Below are 24,425 nucleotides of genomic sequence, written 5' to 3'. Positions count from 1 at the left end.
GTGCTTTAAAGTTCGACCAATGCACATGTGCAGTGTATTGGGAAACGCAGGTACAGTAACGTAATGATGGTATTTTGGCTAATATACTTTATTTATGCATATGATTAGCTTTGAGGATTCCTGTTAAATGAAGCAGAAGTAATGTTACCTACAGTAATTAGTTAAAATAACTTTATTTGCCATCATTTAGAGCACTTCAGTGGATCTACCCCTAAAACAGTTCGAAAACAATTAATTTAGTTTGTCAACTACCCTAAGAAAGGTTGGTTTAAGAACCTTTATTTTTTTCCCTTTTTCAACAATTGACATTGCTTTTAAATGCTTAATCACCTTATTCTATTTACGCTAATGCAGCGGTTTCGGCCATTTTCATCTGAACATTCCTATAGAATTCAATTGGAATTTTCAGACGAAAATGGAACGAGCCAGCGCTTCAGCGTACATAGAATTACATCTTAAGAAGTAGATTTCACTGAACTAGTCATTCACAGCATTGCTAATCATTTCCTCACACAGAGTTTCATACTCTATGCCAAACTAGGTGTACTTTACAGGAATAAATCCTCCCTATGTCTGCTGGTCAGAAAGTGTATCGCACAGCAGATGCTAATGCCAATTATCGATTATGGGGACATAGTATATAGCTTGGCAACCCAACTTAAACCCACCTTAGCAAACTTGATACCCTCTACAATTCAATATGCCATTTTGTTCTCCAATGCAACTACAGCACACATCACTGCAAAATGCTCAAAAAACTAGATTGGACATCACTTGAGTCTAGGCACAAAGTTCCTGTCTTGCCTTCATATACTTCCTGGGCAAGCTACCCACCTATCTGAACAACCTCCTCACCCCTACCAAATGCAGCACAAATCATCTGAGATCTGACTCCAAAAGACTGTTCATGGTACCAAGGTTCACCAAAGTATACGGCCGCTCCTATTTCTCTAACCGTGCACCCCAAAACTGGAACAATTTACAGGAGGCTCTCACGGCCACCACAGTCTAAGTTCTTTCAAAACTAAAGCTGGCTCATATTTTAATCTGGTCTGTAACTGTTACATACTGTACACCTACTGTATAATATATTGTATCTCTAACTGCGCATTCTATGTCTTGTATATAATGTATACCCTGTTAACTTATGTAACTATGCATTGTAGCCATGTATTATTTGTCATTATAACTGTATGCTCAGGACATACTTGAAAATGAGAGGTAACTCTCAATGTATTACTTCCTGGTAAAACATTTTATTAAAAAATACAAAAGGAACATTTATTGACAGTATTGATGAAAGGGAGCAAGACCTTACAGCAGAGCAAGACCAGTGTTGTCCCGAAGAGTTACTGCACTGCTGTGTAATTGGAGTAGTAAAGATAACCATAGAGTTTCCACTGCTGGATTATGAAACAGAAGGTCTATACTTTGTCAAATGGTTTTCATTGATCTGTGAGGTGAGATATATTGGGCAGCAGCCAATATCCCACACAACATACAAGCATCAAGTCAACTGATCTGAACAAAATCTAGTGCAGGTTTATAATGAAACCTTTTAAAATATACTTTAAAAAGACGTGATTAAATATAGCCAATGGATTGTTCTCACTCAAGTCCTGACCAGGTGTAATTGTACCTCACTATCATCGATAAAAGAAGTTAATGACTTGCTGAATGCCTGCATTAAAGCATTCACTTTAACAGTTTTTGCAGTATAAAATACATTACTAGAGGATAATTTAACAGATAATCTAATAATGTATTTAACTATTATGGACAGGTACACTGGCGACACACTTTATTGAAGTGTGGCCAGTTCCGCAAGCCGGGAGATTTCCCGGCTTGCAAGTGGCATCCCCTCGGCGTGCCGCGCGTCACCGATGCGCGGTCACGCGTCATCGGGTGCCTGCGCCCCCTGCACGCGCGTCCAGGGCTCCCCGAGGGAGCCCTAGTGTCCCGCGATGTGGGGGACGGCGGCAGGGGGTTCCGGGGGACCCGGCGGACCCGGAGAGGAGAGGGGGAAGCCGCGATCGGCGGGCCTCTCCTCCGCTGCTTCGGCGCGCGCCCGGCACCCTCCGGCGCGCGCCAGGTAACTGCTGCGGCCGAGAACGGGCAAATGCTCGAATAAACTCGGCCGCAGCAGTATCAGCTGGGTACATAGTGACATATTGGTATACTGTATATACAGAGTATTGTGTTAGAGCTGTTCTATTTATTAGTAGTTGTATTATTTAATCATTGTACCATATACTATATGTAAGTAAATGTCCCAGTATAATAAACTGTGTATTTACTAAAAAGATGTACAGTATGCTCATTGCTTTGCCTCTTCACACTAGCAACTTGCTATCTGTTTGCCATTTCCCTATGGGTGGTTTCTAATGTTAAGGCAACTTAAAAGGACTTTGTTGCTGTCAGGTCTGTGTAGGGTTGTAGATAACCATACACCATATATCACAGTTCGGCGTTACCTGCCATTCAAATAAATCTTGAAGAAGAGCACCCTAAGGCTAAGGCCCTGCTGCACGAGCCAGCCTGCCCGCAATGCGTTCAGGCGGCGCGTGCACGGCACTTCACCGCTATATGCGGTCTTTAGGGAGCCGGTTTTCGGCGCGTGGCCAAAGCAGCAGCAGCTTGCAGGCAGCTGATCTGCCTTGATGCTTTCACTTGGAGCCAGGAGCCGGGAGCCGCCCCCCCCCCCCCGCTTTCACTTTGAGCCGGGAGCCGGGCCCCCCCCCCCCCCCAGCACACACAGCCTGCAAAAACGGGCACGGGAGGGAGCGGGGGGGGGGGGAGTGCTGCCAAGCTGCACAGAAGACAGTGCATATTTCGATTCACGCAAACAAGTCCCTGAGCTCCAGACAGCTCCCCTCCTACCCTAATTCGCTCCCTGCCGCACCACGTGACGCGTCGCTGCTTGAGATCATGATCCTTGTGTATCCCCTGCTGGCTGACGCGTTACAGTGCGCTTTGAGCCTTGCAGCAAGGAGGGACTGGGGCTGGCTCCGGGGAAACTCTGGTCTTGTGAGTGAAACGCACACGGGCGCGTGCGCCGCCGGATGCAATGGGACCCAGGCCTTATGGAGACAGGAGGTGCAGACAACACCGGGTGTTCTAAACTCCCAAAGACTATATGATACATGTTAAAAGAAAATACAATTATTAATTATTAACTATAAAATCTATATGAGTAATTCCTCCAATCCTAATAGATACAAATCACTGGATACAGATAGTTATATACAGTAGATTGTAGCAAACTTTACTGCCCTCATTATCGCACAATGTCACCCTACTTATGTCACAATGTTTAGCATGAGATGTACCGTGGCTCTGTTTAAACAGATTGATCTGTCAGAAACAACATTAGGCAATTTCGCCCCCAAAAACCTGTGTGACAATGTGTGCTAGTGCGCGTTAATGGGAGTGGTAACGTCTGCTATATCTGTATGTAGGACCCCTACCCTCCCTCCCCCGGGCTGCATGGGGTAGGTTGTACATGGGTAGATAATGTCTGTTAGTCTGAAACCAAAATCCATCCCTTTCCCGGTAGGATTAGAGTGTCAGCTTCCCGGTCAAGTACCTCTGATCTCAGGTTCTTTTCTGTGCAGGTTCAGGTCAAGAAGGTAAGCGAGGTGACGGTAGTGGTGATGGTGCAGGTGCAGGAACACAGAAATAGGGCTCCAGGATCTCTTTTGTAACTTAAGATGTTTATTGGATAGGCAAGCACATAAATCTCACTGCTGTATCACAGACAATATCTGGGTATAGTTACTCTCATAGGTCACCACACCTCTGTATCACTACAAAGGGTTTTCAGTTGCACAAATCTCCTTAGGGCCTTTTCATATTAGACCATTCCCAGTGAATACTTATGATCAGGCTTTTGCTTATAGTCCCACCTCAATTCCATACCTAGCCAGGAGTTGGGTCCCCCAATCTCCTCTGCAAGAGCGGTCTCATTTTGGTGTCCTTGTCCCTATCCACTGTGTCCAGAATACTTCTTCTTGCTTACTAGGGAAGGTATTGCACTTTTCTCTGGCCCTTGAGTGTTCATCCCAAGAGTTTGAGACTCCCAAGCAGTCTGCACGTTCCCTGCTTACACACCCCTCCCTATGTGAGGGATGGAAGCTGCAGTTCAGTCTTTTTTTTTTTTTTTTTTACATTTATTTTTTTACTTCAATAGTTTCATGTGTGCAATCTCTAATTAGCTAAAGAACAGTATAGCTGCAGGTCAATTCGTTTTCCATGTATTGATAGGTCGAAATTTGGTGACATATTAAAAGCTGGGATTTGTTTATAATCTGCTTGACTGGCAGTGGAAGCTCATGAATATTCATGAGCATTCCTGCACTGACAAGTGCTAGAGGGAGGGCAGGGCTGACAGAGGGGTGTGCCAGGGCTTGTGACAGGACATGAAGGGGCAGTGCCTTAGCAAATGGCTGTTAAAATAGAATACAAGAAAATTGGTCTTTCAAATTTGTTTTTTTAAAAACAGAAAATGCTAAAAGTATTTTTTCTTACTGCAGAACTGATTTATTAAAAAAAAACCACACATGCAGGATATTGACTGAACTGCAGCTTGAACTGGCACTTCCCTAGGTGAGGGAACAACTAACTGACTTTTACAGAGTCTACTTAGACATACAGCAGGAGGAGCAAAACTATCCCTCCCCCTCTGCTTGCAACTCCACTAGCCCAGACTTGAACATTTCTACACTCAGCAACTGAGGAGAAGTGAGGATCCGCATGGATCCTTCGCAGACACAGAGGCCTCTTGGTCGAGACTGGTTACCTTGGAAACTGTGGACATCGCTCCCCGAGATTCCCCCAAGTAGAAGTGTTGCTTCATCTCCTGGAGTGAAAATGACTCAGCGCCTCTCACACCGGCTGGTGTGGAGACAGGTAAGTCCATTAATCTTGCAGGCGGAACAGCACTTGGTTCAGGTAGAACCATATTCGGCTCCTGGAGCCCCAGAAACAGTACTCCAGTACAAGCCCAGGCTTGTGCCTGTAAATTGCTACACTCAGCAACTGAGGAGATGTGATGTCACCAGCTAACTAGTAACCCTAGCACTGCCTGCTCTTACCAGGACTTATGTGTCAGGATTTGGGGAAATAGTGAGGGTGCTACATGTACAGTACCTACTCACTGCTTGAGAGTGCAGAATATTGAGAGTGACAGTACTGTATTAAAAGAAAAGACGTGTTTAGCTTCAGTCTGATAATACTACTTCATAAAGTAATTACTTCTTGTAATAATGATCCTACACACATCAATTGAAGTTTTAAATGAAAGCATTTAAAGGAAATTTAAGGATGGCTTAATATAATTTCATTCAGACTAAAATTTTGACTTTGATGTTACTGCATATGTTCACCTTAAAGGTAATATCCCATGATAACATTAAAGGCATTGACCACTTGGAACTACTGTGTCAGCTGACCTTTGGAATCCACATGTTGTGTTGCTATAGTAACAACTCAGATGTCAAACAACCTATAAATTCTTAGAAAAGAGAGGTCAGTCAGCTCTACATAAACACTACTGTTATTGTAGATCTAAACAAGCTATGATATTTATTTAAAATCCACACACATATGCATGTTCAGCAGAATAATAATACAAATGTGAACTTAGTCAAAAACCTTCCACCTGAGTAATGAATAGTGGAAGTTCCTATAACCATGAAGGCTTGTATCGTATAATATAATGTACCGTCTGAATTTCAATCTAACAAAGATAGCAGTACATACAGTACATGCCTCAGCATTATTTCAGAAAGTAAAACAGGCTTAAATAATGATGTATATTATTGTTATTACACTGTATTTACAAGATAACCAAATAACACATTTCACAATATAATATTTGCAAAAAAAACATAATAATACCACATAAATAAATGAATGTTAAAGACTGCTATAATGTTCAGTGATAACGAGCAAGTAATAAAATGATACTGATTAATTAAGATCTACAATATGCCAATTACTGTACATTAATTATGCAAAGTGTTACAATAGGCAAAGGGAATTAATTATTCACTAGAGTATGATAGTCATTAACAATCATCAAAAAAAATATGCAAGATGCTCACAGCAGTTTTTCAGCTATTTATTATTCTGCCATCAATTTGCAAGACTGAGAGATTCAGACCATCTCTCTCTTTCTCTTTCTTTCTCTCCTGGGAGCCCTATTTCAGGATGTCAGGCCTTGCAAAAAATGTAGCAAAATCGTGCAGCATCTAAGACATATGTTGTGAATTGTTTAGCCCAGTAAAGTTTGGTGAATTATCTTGCATAATTGAAAAAAAAAAAAAAAACATCTAAAGCTTTCACTGAAATAGCCATTGAACTTCAATAAGGCTTTCGCCCACAATGCCTTGTTTGTAAGTAAATATATGCATACAGGGAAGTACTACACAAAACACCAATTCGACAGTATTTCATTTACATTGTGCAAGAAAACACATAGTACATGCATGTTGTAGTAAAATGTGAATAGTACCTCATTCTTAAAAGACTATTGTTTATATGATAGGCTTAATCATTATAATCACCATCCCAAATTTCCCTTACTCTTTCACCCTTTGAAATAAAACACTTTAACCCATGTAATATGGGTTGAAAATGGCCACAACATTGTACTCATAAGTACTATATATAAGGGTGGGCAATTTTACTGGTGTTAAGGTTTTGGTTCTAAAATAAAAAATGTGTTTTGATTTTGAATTAGTAAAAAATTATGGAAAAAAAATAAAAATGCAGAAATATGCAAAAGTGACACTATAAAGCATAAATAAACTATTTGAATAAGCATAGATAAGTAATATAATTAAAAATATTTTAAAATATAAAAAAAAATGTATGCAGTTCAAAAGCTCCCCAAGTTTCAACTCTACTGGGGATACATTTTGTTTCAGAGTAGACACTGTAAGGTTGATTGCTTAAAGTGGGCGCAGCCTTTGGCAGTGGAGGGTACTAGTCTAGTACAAGGGCATGTGACACTGATCTGCCAAGCTCAGCTTTGTTTCTCAGCTACGCCTCACTTCCAGTCCTGGGTCCATTGGATTCTTCACTCCTGCGCAAAGATCTTTCCCATCAGGACCCCATGAACCCACTCAACCCACTTAACCCACTCAAACATACCCACCATCCACGTTCCTCTCGGCACATTGTGTTGGCTGGCATAAAACACTACCTCCTCCCACCCTACATTTGGCCCGAGGTCCAGATAATGGCTGTAGTCCCAGCCCTGTTGGTTATTCAATTAGCAGGTCTAGTGAGAGATACTTTAATGTAATGCTTCCTACTCTTGCCTGAAATAGAATATATAATACTTGAGAATAAAGTTCGACATCAAACGGGTTGCAGTAATCAAAATGACTAATAATATATTATGTCTCTCCCCCCTCCCTCCCTCTCCTTTCTCTTCCCCCCACTCTATTCCTCCTGCCATACCTCTCCCCCTCTTCTCTCCCCACCCCCCATTTCTCTTTTTAAAGTTCCCTCCTTCACACAGGTAGCAGTAATCAAAATTATTAATTGCCTCTCAAAATTACAGTATTTTTTATTAAAAACTTCAGTATTAACATGCATTACCTTTGTGACATTTTTATTTCCCCACCTTCTCCCTCTCTCTTCCCTATCTTCTGTCTCATCCCCTCCATCTCTCTCTGCCCCTCCGTTTCCCCTTACCCATTCTCTCACCACTCCTCCTACAGCCTCCAACCCCCTCTCTCCCTACTCCTCTTCGCTCCCTACCCCCTCATATCTCTCCCTCCCATCACTCTCCTCCTCCTTTTCCTTCTTCCCCTGATCCCTTCCCCTTCTCCTCTCACCCCCTCTCTCACCCTAATCCCCTTCTCTCATCCCCCTTCTCCTCTACTCCTGTTCTCTCCCTCCCCCTTTTCTACCTACATGCTCTCCCTCCTTCTCTTGCTCTCTCCCTCATCTTCTCTCTCACCCCTTCCTTTCTCACCCTTCGATCACTTTCCTTTCATACCTTATAATGTCTACAATTATTTCTGCCGCTCTCCTTCATCATTCTTGCTTTCTCTTCACACCTCTCACTCCTTTTTGCTTATCTCTTTCCCCCTCTTTCCTCCCCCATCCTTTTCTTCCCCCTATCCCTTTCTCTCTCTCCACCTTCTCTCTCTCCCCACTTATCTCTCCCCTCCCCCTCACCTCTCCCCTCCCCCTCATATCTCCCCCTTCCATCCCTTTCCTTTAATACTTTATGATGTCCCCAATTCTTTCCACCTTTCTCTCCTTCACCATCATTCTTGCTTTCTCCCAACATGCCAACTGTCTTCCACTCTTTCTTCACCTGCTTTCTGTCTATACTTTATAGCTATCTCCTTATCTGCCACCGGCTATATGCATTATGATGTCACATGTCAGATACATACCTACCTGGTACAACACCCACTGGCTCACTTGCTTGTCAGAGAAATTATAGTCACTCCATAGAAGTAATGAACTTAAATAAAAATAAGAAAGAACTGACAAGTGCAATGTCTCTAGGTTTCATGGTCTTGTAGCTATGACCCTGACAGACAGACAGACTCTCTCTTCTATTATTATAGATTTTGCACTCTAAAGTATGCAGTGTATGTAGAGGTGGGTGAATGTGTGCAAATTAGGCAAATTATATACAGGATTTCATAATTTTTTCATTAATATTTGATTCACGGACTAATATTTGCATGGAAACAAATGGAGCAAATGTATGTAATTCTCACACATTTGATTCTCCCAGAAGTTCCAGACATTAAAATATAGGCTTTGCTGCAGAGGAGAGAGACAACGAGAGAGGCTTCATTTGCATATCCGAGTAGCATATTTCTCAAGTATTTCAGGTGTGCCTAGTTTTTGTGTATAACATTGTCCTCTTTTCACGTGTTGTTTGAAGGTATGTTTAAGGGATTATATATAGCACTTTGTACTCTAACTAAAAAATCTCTCTCCCTAACTAAAAAATCTCTCTCCCTAACTAAAAATCTCTCTGCTCTACAGGATATTAAAAAAAGATTATCGTAAAAGTAAAAATCTTAAGCAGTAAATGGGAAATGTAGTTAGTATCTAAAAGTACAGACATTTATTCATTGTATATAAAATTCATTTATGATATGATAATGCCAGAGTGATCCATGTATCAAAGTAGATAAAAGTCTGTTTAAATACTGTACACTGCTCCATTATTTGCAGCGGAGCTGCAGCATACAGTATGCAAGAACAGTTTCTTACATTTGACTATTAAACATACACCGCTTCAGAAATGAAGGATTTTTGGGGCACAAAAAAAGCAAAAAGAGTGATGCAGAAAGGGATACATCTTATAATATGTGAGCCATGTAACTCCTTCCCAACTCCTATTACTGACACTGCCCATGAAGCGAACTAGGACAGAAGGGACAACATTGCAGCGAAATGCTTTTGCTACATAGGTGCAGGGTAAAAATGCCCTGGTTTTGCTCCCTAATTGCCATTGATACATGGACCCCATAGTACAAAAAATTAAACACAAAATGATTGCAAATAAATATTTTTTTCAAAAACAAGGTATACCGGTAGGACAGCGTCTTAGAGCCAACACTATTTATTTGAAATTGAAGCTTAAAATATGCTAAATAAATTGAAGTCACCAAGAGGAAGTGCACAGAATCTCTAAAATCAGGTGATAGTCCACAAGGGGAGGTGGGGGTCAGCAACTTTTTAATATTCTTTTCTAGTTTTTCCAAGAGATTGACACCAGTATGCTTCTTAGTGACGCCAGTGAATTGCAGAGTAACTTGCATGGGAGCAGGAATTGCATTTGAGATGGAAAAGAAGAGTTAGACACACAATTGGCAGTGACTGTCATGAAGTCCTTTCATTATTGTCCACATACAGTATATGTGGTTAAATTCATAGCGAGCCCGATTTAAGTCTTCCTGACCTTGCTGACATTGATACATTGTCCTGTATAGTCCTGGAAATGCTTATTCTAAATGGAATTGGATGACGTGGGCAGAGAGGTATTACCCTGTAAAAACGCAGTGAATCAATAGCAGATACAGGAGATATAATTACCATAATAGCCATAGCATGTGCTATATTAAGTGCCAGAGACTGCCTGTGATTATTTGAAAGGACTCACTGACAGCTAACTGTTTGTCTGATAGACCCAAACAAGACTTTCTCTTTACCATCTCCGGAGATGCTTCTTTATCAATAGAGTATACCAAAAATATGATATACAGTAAGTACATTTAGTACACTCAATCTTGATCGTGCAAGTACAGCTGTTACTGTTATATTATCTTATATTATCCAATTAGAACTGAATTGACAGGTACACCGCTACAGGTCACATGGTGGCATGTCATTGTATTATACAGATGTAGCAAGACTTTCTGTCTCCGAAGCCATGGCTGAAAAAGTTTAAAGCTGTGGCTCTGGAGAAAGAATCTGCCGCGACAGCATTGCAGAGGGTCCATGCTTCAGGATTGGCCTCTACACAGCATTAATCTTAAGGCACCGGGATAGCCATGGTTGCGTGATGGCAGCTTACCCTGTAGTTTACTACATCTGTACTACATACACATGCGTAACCTAATAGTATTTATCCAACTGTAATGAAATTGACTGGTACACTGGTACAGTTTGGATAGTGGTATGCCACTCTATTTTACTATATACCTAATAGTCACAGGATTTCTAACGGCATTAACCCAACTGTTACTGAATTCTCTAGTAAAGGCAAATGTTCAGATACTCGTTGCTGCATCTGTATGTAGTAGAGACCAGTAAGATGGTGCTATGCCAAACTAATATGCTATATACTTAACATACACATGTAAGTTACAGTAATAGTATTAACAAAATTGGAACACAGTTGACTACTACAGTACATTTGTACAGTTTAGGTGGTGGTATACTACACTATAATTCTATACATTGAATATACACAGGTATCCTTAGGCTATTAATCCAACAGAATTGTATTTGACTGGAGCACAGGCAAAGTTGACATGGTGTTATGACACTCTATTATACTGCTGTATATTCCAAACACAGGTACTGTATATAATGTTTTTATTGAATTGAATTGACTGGTATGCTAATAAAGATGGCAGTGGTACGCCAACCTAGTATACTTTATACCCAATGCACACAAGTAGCCTAACAGGGTTAACCCAACTGGATCAAAATTAAAACCAATATCAGAATCATTATAATAAAAAAACTCTTTTGAAATAATGATTATGATAATAAAAGAGAGAGAAAACTTATTCTAATCGGGAAATCCCCAGAGGGAGTAATCCAATTAGTATCTATAAAGCGAGATTAGAAAATAAAAGAGGTACACATAAACATCGCCTTCTTTTAGAGAAGAAAATACCCACGATCTTGTGGGAAATGAAAAAAAGCTTTTCACCTTTAAGGGTAAGGGATACTAATTTGGGGAGGTTTAGAGGGATGAAAGGTAGAAAGAAGACAAAAAAAAACCCGAAAAGAAACAAATATATTTTAATAATAGGGTTTTTATTGTATATCGCTGACAGTGTTCCCAACGCTCTACATATTATTTTTGCAGATATGAGTCCCTGCCCTATAGAGCTTACAACCTATTTTTTGGGGCATGAGGCACATGGAGTAAAGTGACTTGTCCAAAGTCACAAGGAGATTAGACTAGGATTTGAACCAGACTTCCTCGTTCCTACTTCAAATTCAGTGCCTTTATTCACTTAGCCACTCCTTCAACCCAAATCTAGATCACTTTAACGAAAGTACAGAATGATCTAATTGCCAAAGATTTACATTACAACCCCACACAGGAGAATACCAATAATAACCACACAGGGTATATGACAACTGGTTTTACTGAAATCAATGTAATAACCTGTACCCCACAGTATATAGTCCCACGCACGCAACCCCAATACACCAGTGAAGTGTCCCCCAAAGCACATAGGGTGCTTGGCACCAATACGTTGATGTCCTTTTCCCCCAATGTCAGGGCCCACCCAAAAGTGTAGGAGATAGTGCTATCCTGTGGAATGTTGGTGCACTTGTTGAGGTACCTGCCCGGGGCTCCAACACCCTGGTACTGCATATTTACAAATAGGATCCGCTGATCCAGCGTCGTCGTCATCCGCGATGGCGTCCGCCTCTTCATTTGGTGGACTCCGGTAGGGGGGTCTCACCTTTAAGAGTTTCTGTATGTAGGTGGCCTTGTCCCAGACCACAGGTCGCAATCACCGCGTGGCATCTCACCAGTGCTGTACCATGACTATAAGTTGCTACTGTGGAAATGTCCCTAGCTATGGGCTTTCCCTTTAGCAACTACAATCTTGTGTGTCGGGCCTGTTTTGGGCCTAAGGGGGAGATCTGGCCTAGTTCAAGGGAGCACTGCCCCCTTGACACTACTTGCTCCATTGAGGTCCCTCTTCCAAATGAAGCGCAAGGTCTGAGCGCATCAAATGTATCAATCTCTTACTGTCGAGATTCTCGTAGCCCTATTGGCTGCCTGGCAACATGTGTCTCTACTCCCAGAGGCTCATAGGGGGTGTAGTTCCCCTTCTGAGCTATGGGTGTAAGGCCTCCTGCGCATGCGCGAGGTGTAGCAAGATGGCTGCCGCAACTCGTGAGCCTACTGCGCATGCGCAAGTGCTTCTGCGTATGCACGGCTAATCCAAAAATTGTGGTGACCTAACCAGCATCCCGCCAAGGAGCTCCGGCGACCGAGTCGCCCCTCCAACTACCTACAACCCCCGGCAACATCCGGGTGCACCTGCACACTTCCACAGCCCCAGCGAAGGTAAGATGGGGGCATACGGGGACCAAAGAGGGGGCCTGGCTACATAACTTTAAACTGCTATTTTATTAAATAAGGACGCAAAAGTAAATAATGATATTGTTAGAGTTGTGTGCAGAGGTACATATAATGGAGACCGATTTGGGTGAAATTATATCTTGGCTTTGTTGAGCTTGTTCCTTTATCCAGGCAAAACATACAAAAACAACATACCCCTATCTCTTTGTAAGGGCTAACTTACTTCTCCAGACCCTATCTGCAGGACTGGAGGGATATTCCCATTACCAGCCTATCACCCCAAAGTCTCAGGAGGTACATTAAGCAGATGGCCCTCCATGTCAGTCTCTGGCAAGTTCCTGGGTCCTCTGTGTCCAGGAAATATAGTTCTCTTGGTGTCTCGATGTCTTGATCTCAGCACAGCCTTTGTACTCAAGACAGTGTCTGTGTGCAGGCTTCTATGCTCTCCTTCTGTCAACCCAAATGTAAGCTAAGGAATATCTCTCCTGTGTCTCACATGAGGCTTTTTACAGAGTTCTCATTTGTCCAGTTGGAGACTAGTTAATTGAGTGGCTTTAATCAACTATATCTCTGTTGGATTCTCAGAGCTCTGAGGCAGCTTTTTAAAAAATGGGATAAGTCCCTGTTACAGATATAAATTTGGAAAACAAGACTCATGCTTCCATTGAGGATGATGGCAGCCATTTTTCAACATACACATTTGAAATCAGGACAGCTTTGTTCCCTAGCAATGACAGAGGTCATTTTTTAGGGATATTTTATCAGATAATAAATAAAGATTTGCATAATCTGATTGAAAAAAATCATACATTTAGATATAATCTTACAAAACTGGAAAAGATGCTCTTAGTCTGTGCGAGAGGATGCAGTGAGAGGATGTACTGTGAAACCAGAAGTGCGAATACGGGATGTGATGTTGCCGACTGCAAGCCACAGTGAATGCTGCGGTAGTAGTGGTGAGAGCTAGTTCCATACCAAGATCTGTCCACATACCTTATTCTACAGATCAGTTATGCTTTTTATCATTCACTAGATTGTGTGTGCATTTTTATTTTGACTAATTGAAGATAAAAAGTTTTAGCCAATCTGCACTATTTGTTCTTCATTTCATCTCTCTCTGAGATATATCCTTATCTATCTATCTATCTATCTATCTATCTATCTATCTATCTATCTATCTATCTATCTATCTATAGGTAGTCCTCGTTATCCAATGTTTCACGTTACAATGAATGGCATATCCAACGCTTTACAATGCAACCCTACAGGTCATTTTTCGATGCCTCAATGCGTTATCCAACGCTCACCGCCACTGATTAACATGGGACTCACTTTACAATGGTTTCACTATCCAGCACTACTTCCAGAACGGATTCCGTTGGATAACCAATGACTTCCTGTATCTATCTATCAATCTATCGCAATGTCTTGTATAGCGCATACACAAAGCAAACCCTGCTCCTATGCGCTATACTAAATCTGGGAGGAGGCCCATCATCAGTTCCCTGCCACAATACTGTATATATTGAAATGCCATAATATCCTTTGAGGCCATGTAAGGGCATAAACAGTGGTTTGCATACACCAATCATCTGATATTTTGACTCACTATACCAGAACTATGTATATTTTCTCTGTTTCTTTGTTACATTGCCTGGCTGGAGAATTTGGGCTCCACACACAGCGAAGATACTTAACCCAACTTGAACTGAATTGAGCGGTATACACAGTATAAATTGGTATGCCAAACTATTATACTATATGCAAATGGGTGGAAGGAAAGGAGAGTTGTTTTCAGAGAGAGACATGATGCTAAATCTGTACTCGAGAAGAAATCGAAAACAAAGTTTTGTTTCGGATTCGTTTTGGCTCAGTCTAGGAGATCCAAGCATGCGGTTTAGATTAATGTCCTGGGACTCAGATTCAAGAATCCTACACTCACTCTGTTCAGGTGGGTTTGGGGAGGGGAGGCGGATTCCCAGTTTAAAAATAAATGAATTTGAGCGTGAGCATTTCCTTGTTTTTGGCTTGAATTTAACTAGTTTCTATTTTCACTATATTTCAAACCTGTAAACCTGCCCATCCTTAGTAAACTCTTATTTAGCTGTCCAAAATACAACATATTTACATTTTGTTATTAGGAATTGTATTTATGGTTTAAAGCAGCTTAAAAATAAGCTTTCAACACATGCAACAGTAGTGTAAAATGATTCAAAGAGACGTTCAGTAATACATATCCTGGCATCTCTTGTAAGAGATAATTAACTGGTTACATATAATACATTTTCTTCCATAAGATACATACCCCCAGTCCTTGGTCTTTCTTACCATAATTAAGGAACACATAGAATAACCACAATACAGTGTTCATTCCTTCTCCTATCCCAATGGGGATTTTCAGCTGAAAACAGCTCGGACTGCCACTTTGGTGTATATAGATTTACCCCCTCAGTGATTATTTATGAAGCATATGTTTCAAAAGCACCTCTAGCATTTTATACCTTAAAGAAAATAGGATATAAATACCGTTTACAAACCAGATTATGTTCATTTTTAAAAGAAAGTGAAAACACATATATGAATGGTTATGAACTGAATTCAGTGTTTATTATATTCACATAAGCCTCTATTCAGTATGCCGTACGCCCTCTTCTTCAGAGCAAGAATGTATCTACCTTTTAAATGAATGTACAGGCATACCCCGCTTTAAGGACACTCACTTTAAGTACACTCGCGAGTAAGTACATATCGCCCAATAGACTACCGGCAGCTCACGCATGCGCCTGTCAGCACGTCCTGAACAGCAATACCGGCTCCCTACCTGTACCAAAGCTGTGCCCAAGCGGGGAGACTATAGAGCCTGTTACGAATGCGTTATTTACATCAGTTATGCATGTGTATGAAGATTGCAGTACAGTATATGCATCGACAAGTGGGAAAAAGTTACTGCTTCACATTATGTACATTTTCGCTTTACATACATGCTCCGGTCCCATTGCGTACGTTAATGTGGGGTATGCCTGTATATGATATCTTAATGAGAAAGGGGAAGATGGCTACACAGCATATTGAAAAGAGACCACTGCCCGTTCGGCATCCACCTATGATGCTTAGTCTAATATTAACCTTTTCACTTCCAAAGGGGCTAGCAATGTATTGCCGTTCAATTCTCTGCAAAGTAATTATCTCGTCACTTTACCACAAGGATACTGTATGTGTGCTGTGCTTTCTTCTTTGCAAGAAATAGTGCTGCTAAAATACAGGATTTCTAAAAAGAAATACTTAGATCTTTTCATTATTTAAAAAGATTCTATTTCCTAACAAAAAAAAAATATGAAAAATGATAAAAAAAAAATCTATGCAGTGCAATAAAAATAGCAAGGCCATAAGTAATAGCTTATGCAAACTGGCAGAGAAGGTGTTTGCCTTCTTCCGTTATCATGTACTGTAGCATATTCCGTGCCTTCATGCTACAACCTCTGTTCTTGTGCATAACATGTTTCCATTGTTTGTACTGGCTTAACCCAACAGTCTTTCTGACAAACTAAAAACAATGATATAACCAACCCTATGACGATCCAGGAAATTTTATTCTGGCGAAACTTCCATGCAGTGGAAAAATGTGTAGAAAAATCAATGTCATTTGTTTAGTAAAGATTTGCATAGCTGTATTTCTCTTAAGGAAATGTATTGTAGGTATCACGTATATGTAAAGGGAAAATCCAACCAATTATCATAAAGAAGAAAATACACTAAAATATTAGTAGATACTGATTTTATGCACATTGGCTATATCCCAAATCCAGCTTTAGTAACTTATTTTCATTGAAACCAAACCACAAGCCTTTCCTGCTTGCTTAAAACATTTAGGCTGACTTCTTGATCTTATACTTAATTACATCTATGCATTCCTTTAGGGCACTAAGAATCTATTTAACAATTTAAACTGATTATAATTAAATTCAAGGTAGATGACATTTCCCATGACCTCTGCAAATTTTATAGACTTCCCTTCTTTTACAATGATTGCTTTACTTATATTACCAGCCTTGATTTTAGGTAAAGTTGACCTTAAAGGTTAAATTAGCTTAGAGTTTATGCTACTGCTTCTAATCTTTTCTCGCAGGATAAGTAGTTAACCCTTCCCAGGCTACAAATATGAGGATTAGGTGATGTGAGCTGCCGTACTGGACAATATAACACATGTAAACTAACACAGTGTGGTTAATGCTACAAGAAAGTTCTAGTCTATTTTTTACACATTGCTCTTACTTGGTATTTCTAAAGAATATTAATCTTTTAAATAATTTATGCCCGGCTTAAAAAATGGGATTCTAAAATTGCTGTTTGGAACTGCTGCTGCATTTTTTCTTCTGTTCGATATATCATGAGCTCCTCCCTATTTGCTTTCAATATCACTGCTGTTAAATAATGCGCCAGCGTTAATGCAACACATATCATTAACTATTGCAATAATGCCAACTACATCGGTATGTAATATATTGTTATTATAATTTTTATAGTTATACATTTGGCCTACATTTGCTAAATTACTATACTCTACAATTGATAAAACAAAAGTTAAATAGGTCAGAGAATAAAAAAATTGTTTGTGGTATTAATCGGCAAATAAGCTTGCATTGAATCTCAGTTAATCATGGTCATCGTAGCATAACATGGGAAAAAAATATTGTTAAAAGGGGGATGTATTGGATGATTGTATAACTTCACCACGTGTAAAAGGTTATGTTGTAGTGTTATCTTTTAATGTGCAGTATTTAAATTTAGCTACATATTATTTCTCTACTTACTGTACTTTATTCAGAGCTAAATGACAGAACTATGTTTCTTGCTGAAATTGCATTTTATTTCAAGATAACAGTTGCTTCTTTCATATTTTCCATCTTGTGTTATTAATACTTTCAGATTGATAATAGTGTAGGAATCCTACCTTAAATAAAAGTATTCTTGTTAGATGAAGTAGCTTTCACCAGGATATAGTATATGTACAGACGTGGCAGACATTATTGCACTTTCTTGCCCATTGATGCTGGACATACACAATGCACCAGTGGGAGAAGAGGCCATTTTCTTGTACAAACAGGGTCAGGGCTAACAGATGATTTCACCTGCAGGAGCGCACCACAGTTCTGCTACATCTATTAGTAATATATATTTATATATATATATACATATATATGTAGAGAGAGCATACAGCTATTCCACAGATCAGTCAAGAGAGAGAAAGAGAGAGAGGGAGGGGCCAGGGGGGAAGGGTGAAGAGGGGGGGGGGTGAAAGGGAGTGAGGGGGGAGAGATGTAGAGAGAGAGAGAGAGAGAGAGAGACCTTTCTATTTGGAGAGATATGGATGAAGCAATAGCTATAGAACTTGGGAATATAATGTGAGGAGGGAAAGGACTGTTTCTGATCAAAACCACCTCTTTTGGATTTCATTTATTTAAACATTTAGTAAACTGGTTGAACAAGACTTCTTTACCCTATGCCTGGAGCAGAACATTAAGGAGTCTAATTTGAGTGGAACTGATAAAGAAGCATTACATGACCAATTGTCTAATTCTCAAATTGTTATAGGTCAGCCAACAAAGGAGGGTGGATAGTAATTTTAAATAAACAAGATTATCTCATGGTAGCACAAAACGTATTACCAGATGCCATTTCCTATAGACTCTTTCTGTCAGATCGCACCTCTGCGTTTTTTAAATAAACTTAATGGTTTATTATTGAGAACATAAAATGCTAATGTTTTTTTTTTTTTTTTTTTTTAAGAATCAGAAATTAGATTGTATTTGTTACTGATCTGTCTACTGCTAATATGTATTATTTACTGAAAATCCACAAGAATCTTATTTCTCCTTCCGGTCTTACCATTATATCGGGAATACATTATTTAACCTGTAATTTATCTCAATATTTAGGTCTTTACCTTTAGCCATTGTTAGTTACAGTAAATTTCCCCCTTTTCTCTAAAATATTTTGCAAGTTTTGGAGACCATCAAATGGGATTCCCCTCTACTGTATACATTTAGACTTTTGTGACTGTATACATTTGTGACTTTTGGATATAGATGTTACATCTCTCTATAACAGTATCCCCCATACTGGTGATATTTCAGCAGTTAAATATTTTTTGGATAGGGATGATACATTGTCGTCTATTCAGAAGGAAATTATTTTAGACATTATAATATCTACAGTTTATTGCAAGGAAATACTATACACCATCAATATTCTTATGATTTGGAATTGTGAAGAGTGATCTCTTTATTATTTTTTTATTCAATTAATAAAAATTATTTTAATTTAAAATGTACTCATGTGAACCATACTAATAAAATACAATTTTTAGATCTTGAAATTCATACTTAGGATGATCATATTGCTACTAGTGCCTTTTTAAAGCAGCTTAGAGTCAATTCATACCTAGATTCAAAGAGAAACTGATGGTACAGTTGTAGGTTATAGAGATAATTCAATTTTGGAAACAGAATAATTTTAGAATTTTATACTTAGATCTAGATTATTCTTGTTTTGTAATGAATCTATTGATATCACACTTTTTTTGATAAATGTGTTGAATCTGTATTTATTATTACTTGTATCGAAATATAGATAATCGTGTGTATTATGGGGACACTTGTGAATTTATTAGTTTTTTAATATCATTTGCATTCACTAATTACAGATATAGCGTTATTTACCTGTGTCAGACCGGGAAAAATTAAGTTTTAGAGATCTTTGCAATACTCCACAGAAATGATAGGTGGCGTAGTGTGCTAGTGTGTCTTCAAATCTGTCTTCAAAGTGCAATGTAACCGTCCCTTATTCCTGTTAATTTTGTATGATATGATATCCCATATATTTAAATGTAACCTACAACTTATTCCCTTAAAAACTTCAGATGACTACAAAGTATTTTTAAAATATTTTATTTTTTCAATTTTTTTTCAATTAGATTACAGTGAATGACTGTTTAGATATAATGCACAGAGACTTTGTAAAAATACAATAATACATATTTCTTTGATCTTTTCCAAATGGACAATATTCTTCACCCGGCATCTACTTTGGACTGGCTCTTGGACATTAACACCTGTAAAATGAGAATGTTGTTGAAGTGTGTGTTTGTATGGAACCTGGTTGAAACGCATATATGTGTCATTGAATTTCTGTGCATGTGAGTTTCTACAGAACCTGTTGGAAACGCATACTATATGTCATTGAATTTCTATGCATGCGAGTTTCTATAGAACCTGGTTACAACACATATGTGTGTCATTGAATTTCTGTGCATGTGAGTTTCTATAGAACATGTTGAAATGCATATGTGTGTCATTGAATTTCTGCGCATGCGAAGTGTACAGTATGGAAGAACTGTATTGAACACATGAACAATACAGATATTGGCAAACAAATAGATGCACAAATTACATAACATTACCTGACAGTATTGCTTCCTGCACAAACACTGTGTTAATGCGTATCTGCTTGCAAAACTGCAAAACAATAATGAAAAGAAGAATTAAACAATGACTAAAATATGACTTTTCTAAATAATATAATCTTCTTCAACTGACATCTTCTTTTTGCTGCCTCATTTACTGTACATGTTCAAATGCTAAATAATATTTTAAGAGTGTAATTTAGAGAAAAATATACTGTAGATGCCTGAATTACAGTACTGTATATAACCTGACAGTATCGCTGGTTGTGTTTCCTGCATAAACACAGTGTTGATGCTCATCAGCCTGCCAAACATACAAAATAAGAATGAAAACAGGAATTAAACAATGACTACAATAAAGTCCTTACTTTAAAAACAATCTGTAAAACTGTATTTATTAGATTAAAATCTTTAAAAAAACTAAAAACTTTTTGTTCAGAAATTCATCTTCATCTTCTTCACTCGTAAGACTCTAGCCCACAGCCCTCGGATGCCGTGCATTGATAATGTCTTTGACTGTCTTGAATTGTGCAGCAGGGATTTTGGACTGCTTCTTCAGTTAGTCTACTGCTGCGGCCAGCTTAATTCTACCGTTTACCTGGTCCGTACTGGGGCTTTGTTCGGCTGGCATCGAACTTGTCCGCGCGCCAGCCGCATCTTCCCTGCACTCCCCTCGCGCGCATCTTCACCTCCCCTCCCGACCCTCTGGCTGCTCCTGCTCTGCCCTGCATCATTCCCCGTAACCCCGCTTAACCCGCTTCAACCTTCGGGGGGATGCTGGGGAAGCCGGGGAAGCCGGGGAAGCGGGCGCCACGTGACACCGGCGCCACAGTATAATGGCTCTCTTGAAATTGATGGGAATGGCGCTCTCCCCCTTGAACCATCATAGTTGACTTGTTTGAACCACTTAGAATATTGCACAAAACTCACATGGTGTTTGAAGATTAGCAGGGCATATCGACTTGGCTGTCTCCTCATTTTATTAGATATCTTGACAAAGTTTTCGTTGGTATAATGTAAACCTGGATGTTCCATACTGCATTCCCATTCTCTCAGATCATCTCGGATCTTTGCCTCTGTGGTGCCGCAGGTGTACTTTGGAAAGCGGGCACAGCTAACTGCTCTGCAATGACACTTTCCTCCAGGTCCCTCCCTCCATCAGTGAGCTCATAGCCAAAATGTCCTCATTGTCAGGGATGTTGCGTAGCATATGGGTATGGCATGGTGACACAGTGGGTGGGGAGGGTTCCTCCAGATGTCTTGCTCTCTTCTGCTGCTGTTGTCCTAGAATACAATAGAGACCCGCAATGTCCCTCACCATCCTCTCCATTCCAAAAACAGGTCCAACTTTGCTTACACCGTGTCCCTGTATGTCAGCAGTTGGGACAGGTGTTACAAATTCATCCAACATTTCCAACATGAATCTGATTGATCTGGGTCTGGAGCGAGGTGAGCAGATTTTACATTCTTTTGTTATTATCTGAGTAATTACTATTGAAACTTCTTGTTGTCTTTTCTCGTGCTATTTGTACTGCTGTCTCAGATCACTGACCAGCTTCTCTATTCTAGAGTTTACTCTGCAGGTCTTATACAGATACAGCAACGAGTATGCGAACACTTGCCTTTGAATATCTGGGGCAATACACCAGTAATGCTGCAATATTTCTGTAATATTTCTGCAAACAGACTAATGGCCCATCGGATTAACACTGCGGGGGTCCCTGCCAGTCTCATTCAGTTTGAATGGGACTGCAAGGGACCCCCGCTGTGTTAATACAATGGGCTATTAGTCTGTCTGCAGAAATGTCACAGAAAATTTGCAGCATTATGGGGGTATTGCCCCAGATTCTCCCAGGCAAGTGTTCGGATACTCATGGCTGCATCAGTAGATACCCATTTACTATAAGGTGTGTATGTGGTTTCTGTTTGTTTGTCTACAGATATATATATAAATATATATATATATATATATATATATATATATATATATATATATATATATATATATATATATATATATATATATATATATATCTTGATCCATTCAGTTACAATGTTTTTATATGAGAAGCTCCCGTTGTAAAAAAATATAATATTCCAACATCCCTGCAGTTACAATGTTTACATTTAAATGTACAGTGGCGACACAGTTTATCCTCACCTGGCTAGAGCCGCAAGCCGCGAGGTTTCCCGGTTTCCTCATTTTTTTCCCTCGGCGTGCCGCGCGTCATCAATGCGCGGTCACGCTTCATTGGGAGCGTGCGCGCATGGTGCGCGTGCCCAGGGCTCCCTTAGGGAGCCCTGGGTTCCTCTAATGTGGGGGATGGCGGTGGGGGGCTTCGGGAGACCCGGTGGACCCGGAGAGGGGAGGGGGGTGCCTCGATTGGAGGACCGAACCTCCGACGCTCCGGCGCGCGCACGGGACACCTCGGCGCGCGCCCGGTATCTGTCGCGGCCAAGACCGGGCAAATGTTAGAATAAACTCGGCCGCGACAGTAGTAAAGTATTTCAGTATAAAAATGTACAGTACAATTTTTCTTTGTTCCCACTCTGATTAAAATATTAAAAAAGTAGAAAAGATGACACCATGTCACTTTACCTATTCTTCCTATACTTGCAGAAATAATGTGTACAGGGGGTGTGTATATGCTTTGTCTATGGAACACATATGTGTGTCATTGAATTGGAATTTCAGAGGAGGAGGCTAGGGGGCGGGGGTGAGTTTCTCTACATATGAGAGAAAGGTAGATAAGTAAGAAGAGACCTTGGTCACTGGCATTTTACCCAGTGGGGGGATTCACTTGCTAGAATCGAAGTGTGGGAGGTGGGACTGCTTTGTCTATGCATCCAGTCAATAGTTCACTAATGTGAATACTGAATACATGTAAATATTACAGAAAAAAATAATAGAAAGCACTGTAATACAACGAGTCACTTACTGTGCATTGCATTTACATTTATCTGCGGTTACCACAGAAGATGTCAGTAGAAAATGTTTCAGTGAAACTACCCTACTATAAAAGTGTAATAATGTGTGTCTCTATGAGCCCACTCCAATCAAAATAAAATATATCTACACTATTAAAAAAGTGGAAAATATTCATTCATTTTTGATTTCAATCAAAATCTTCTGGCTACCGATTTGACAGAGTCAGTCTGTAAAATAACCGTAAGATCATTGGAGTTGGAGAAGGACGAAAGTGCTGCCGTAGCACCCCGCTGTAAACACCTTGCATGGGGGGAATAAGCCCTCACCCCGGGCAAACGGGCGACCGCATTTGTCGAGTACTGGGTATGAGCACGGATATCGGTTTATAGAATTTGCAGTAGGTGAAAACGTCTACATCATGAATTCCTTTTACTAGAAGAATCAATAAAGAAAATTGACATACAGTAGTGAGGACCCAATGGAATAAATAATTATATTTACTATTTCCTAGGTCTAGGTAATAAGAAACACGTGATTGAAAACGTCACAGTCCCATTTTGACATAAGGAGTGATCACCAATTGGTTTGCTGCAAATTATATCTGAATGCTAAAATGGAAAGAAGAAAACCGATTTAAAAAAAAGAATGAAACAATGTACATCATAACCTCAAGAATAAAAGCAGAGAATTTCAATAAGAGCTAAAATATTACTTCATCTTGCTTGAAATGCATGGGGACACTTTAACAAACAATTATCAAGAACATATGAAGATTGTAGTTGAAAGCACAAAAAAAGCTGGAGGGATCGATAATAAAATTAACGATGATAAAATATCAGATGAAACAAATCAGTTATTGGGCAAAAAACAAGAAATGGAGCAATAATGTTGTTGTTGTTGTTGTTGTTGTTGTTGTTGTTGTTGTTATTCAAGTTGTACAAGAAGTGATTTATAAAGGTAATAAAAATAATCTACCACTAATTTTTGAATTTGTAGATTACAAAAAAGCATTTGATTCTGTCTACACCTCAGCGGGTAAAGAAGCTTGTATTAATATAATAAGGAACATTTATGAAAATGCCATATCAACCACTAGATTGCAACATATAAATCAGCAAGGTGCGACAGGTTGACCATTTTTCACAGCAACATTTGAAAAATTGTTCAAGACATTGAATGTGCAAGCAAAAGGAATAAAAATTGACAGT

General features: G+C 39.6%; 1 long non-coding RNA gene across 1 annotated transcript; it reads left to right on the top strand.

The window, feature by feature from the left end:
* The first annotated feature begins 4,736 nt into the window (after positions 1-4,736).
* LOC142490900 (uncharacterized) lies at positions 4,737-24,090 on the top strand. The gene is made up of 3 exons (XR_012800137.1): positions 4,737-4,908; positions 21,630-21,737; positions 23,729-24,090. It is a non-coding gene; the product is annotated as an uncharacterized LOC142490900 (long non-coding RNA).
* The last annotated feature ends 335 nt before the right edge of the window (positions 24,091-24,425 follow it).

Source organism: Ascaphus truei, chromosome 3 (genome assembly GCF_040206685.1).
Source record: "Ascaphus truei isolate aAscTru1 chromosome 3, aAscTru1.hap1, whole genome shotgun sequence".
Taxonomy (NCBI): Eukaryota; Metazoa; Chordata; class Amphibia; order Anura; family Ascaphidae; genus Ascaphus; species Ascaphus truei.
Note: the sequence above shows the minus strand (reverse complement) of the source record. Positions and strands in the feature narration are given on the sequence as shown.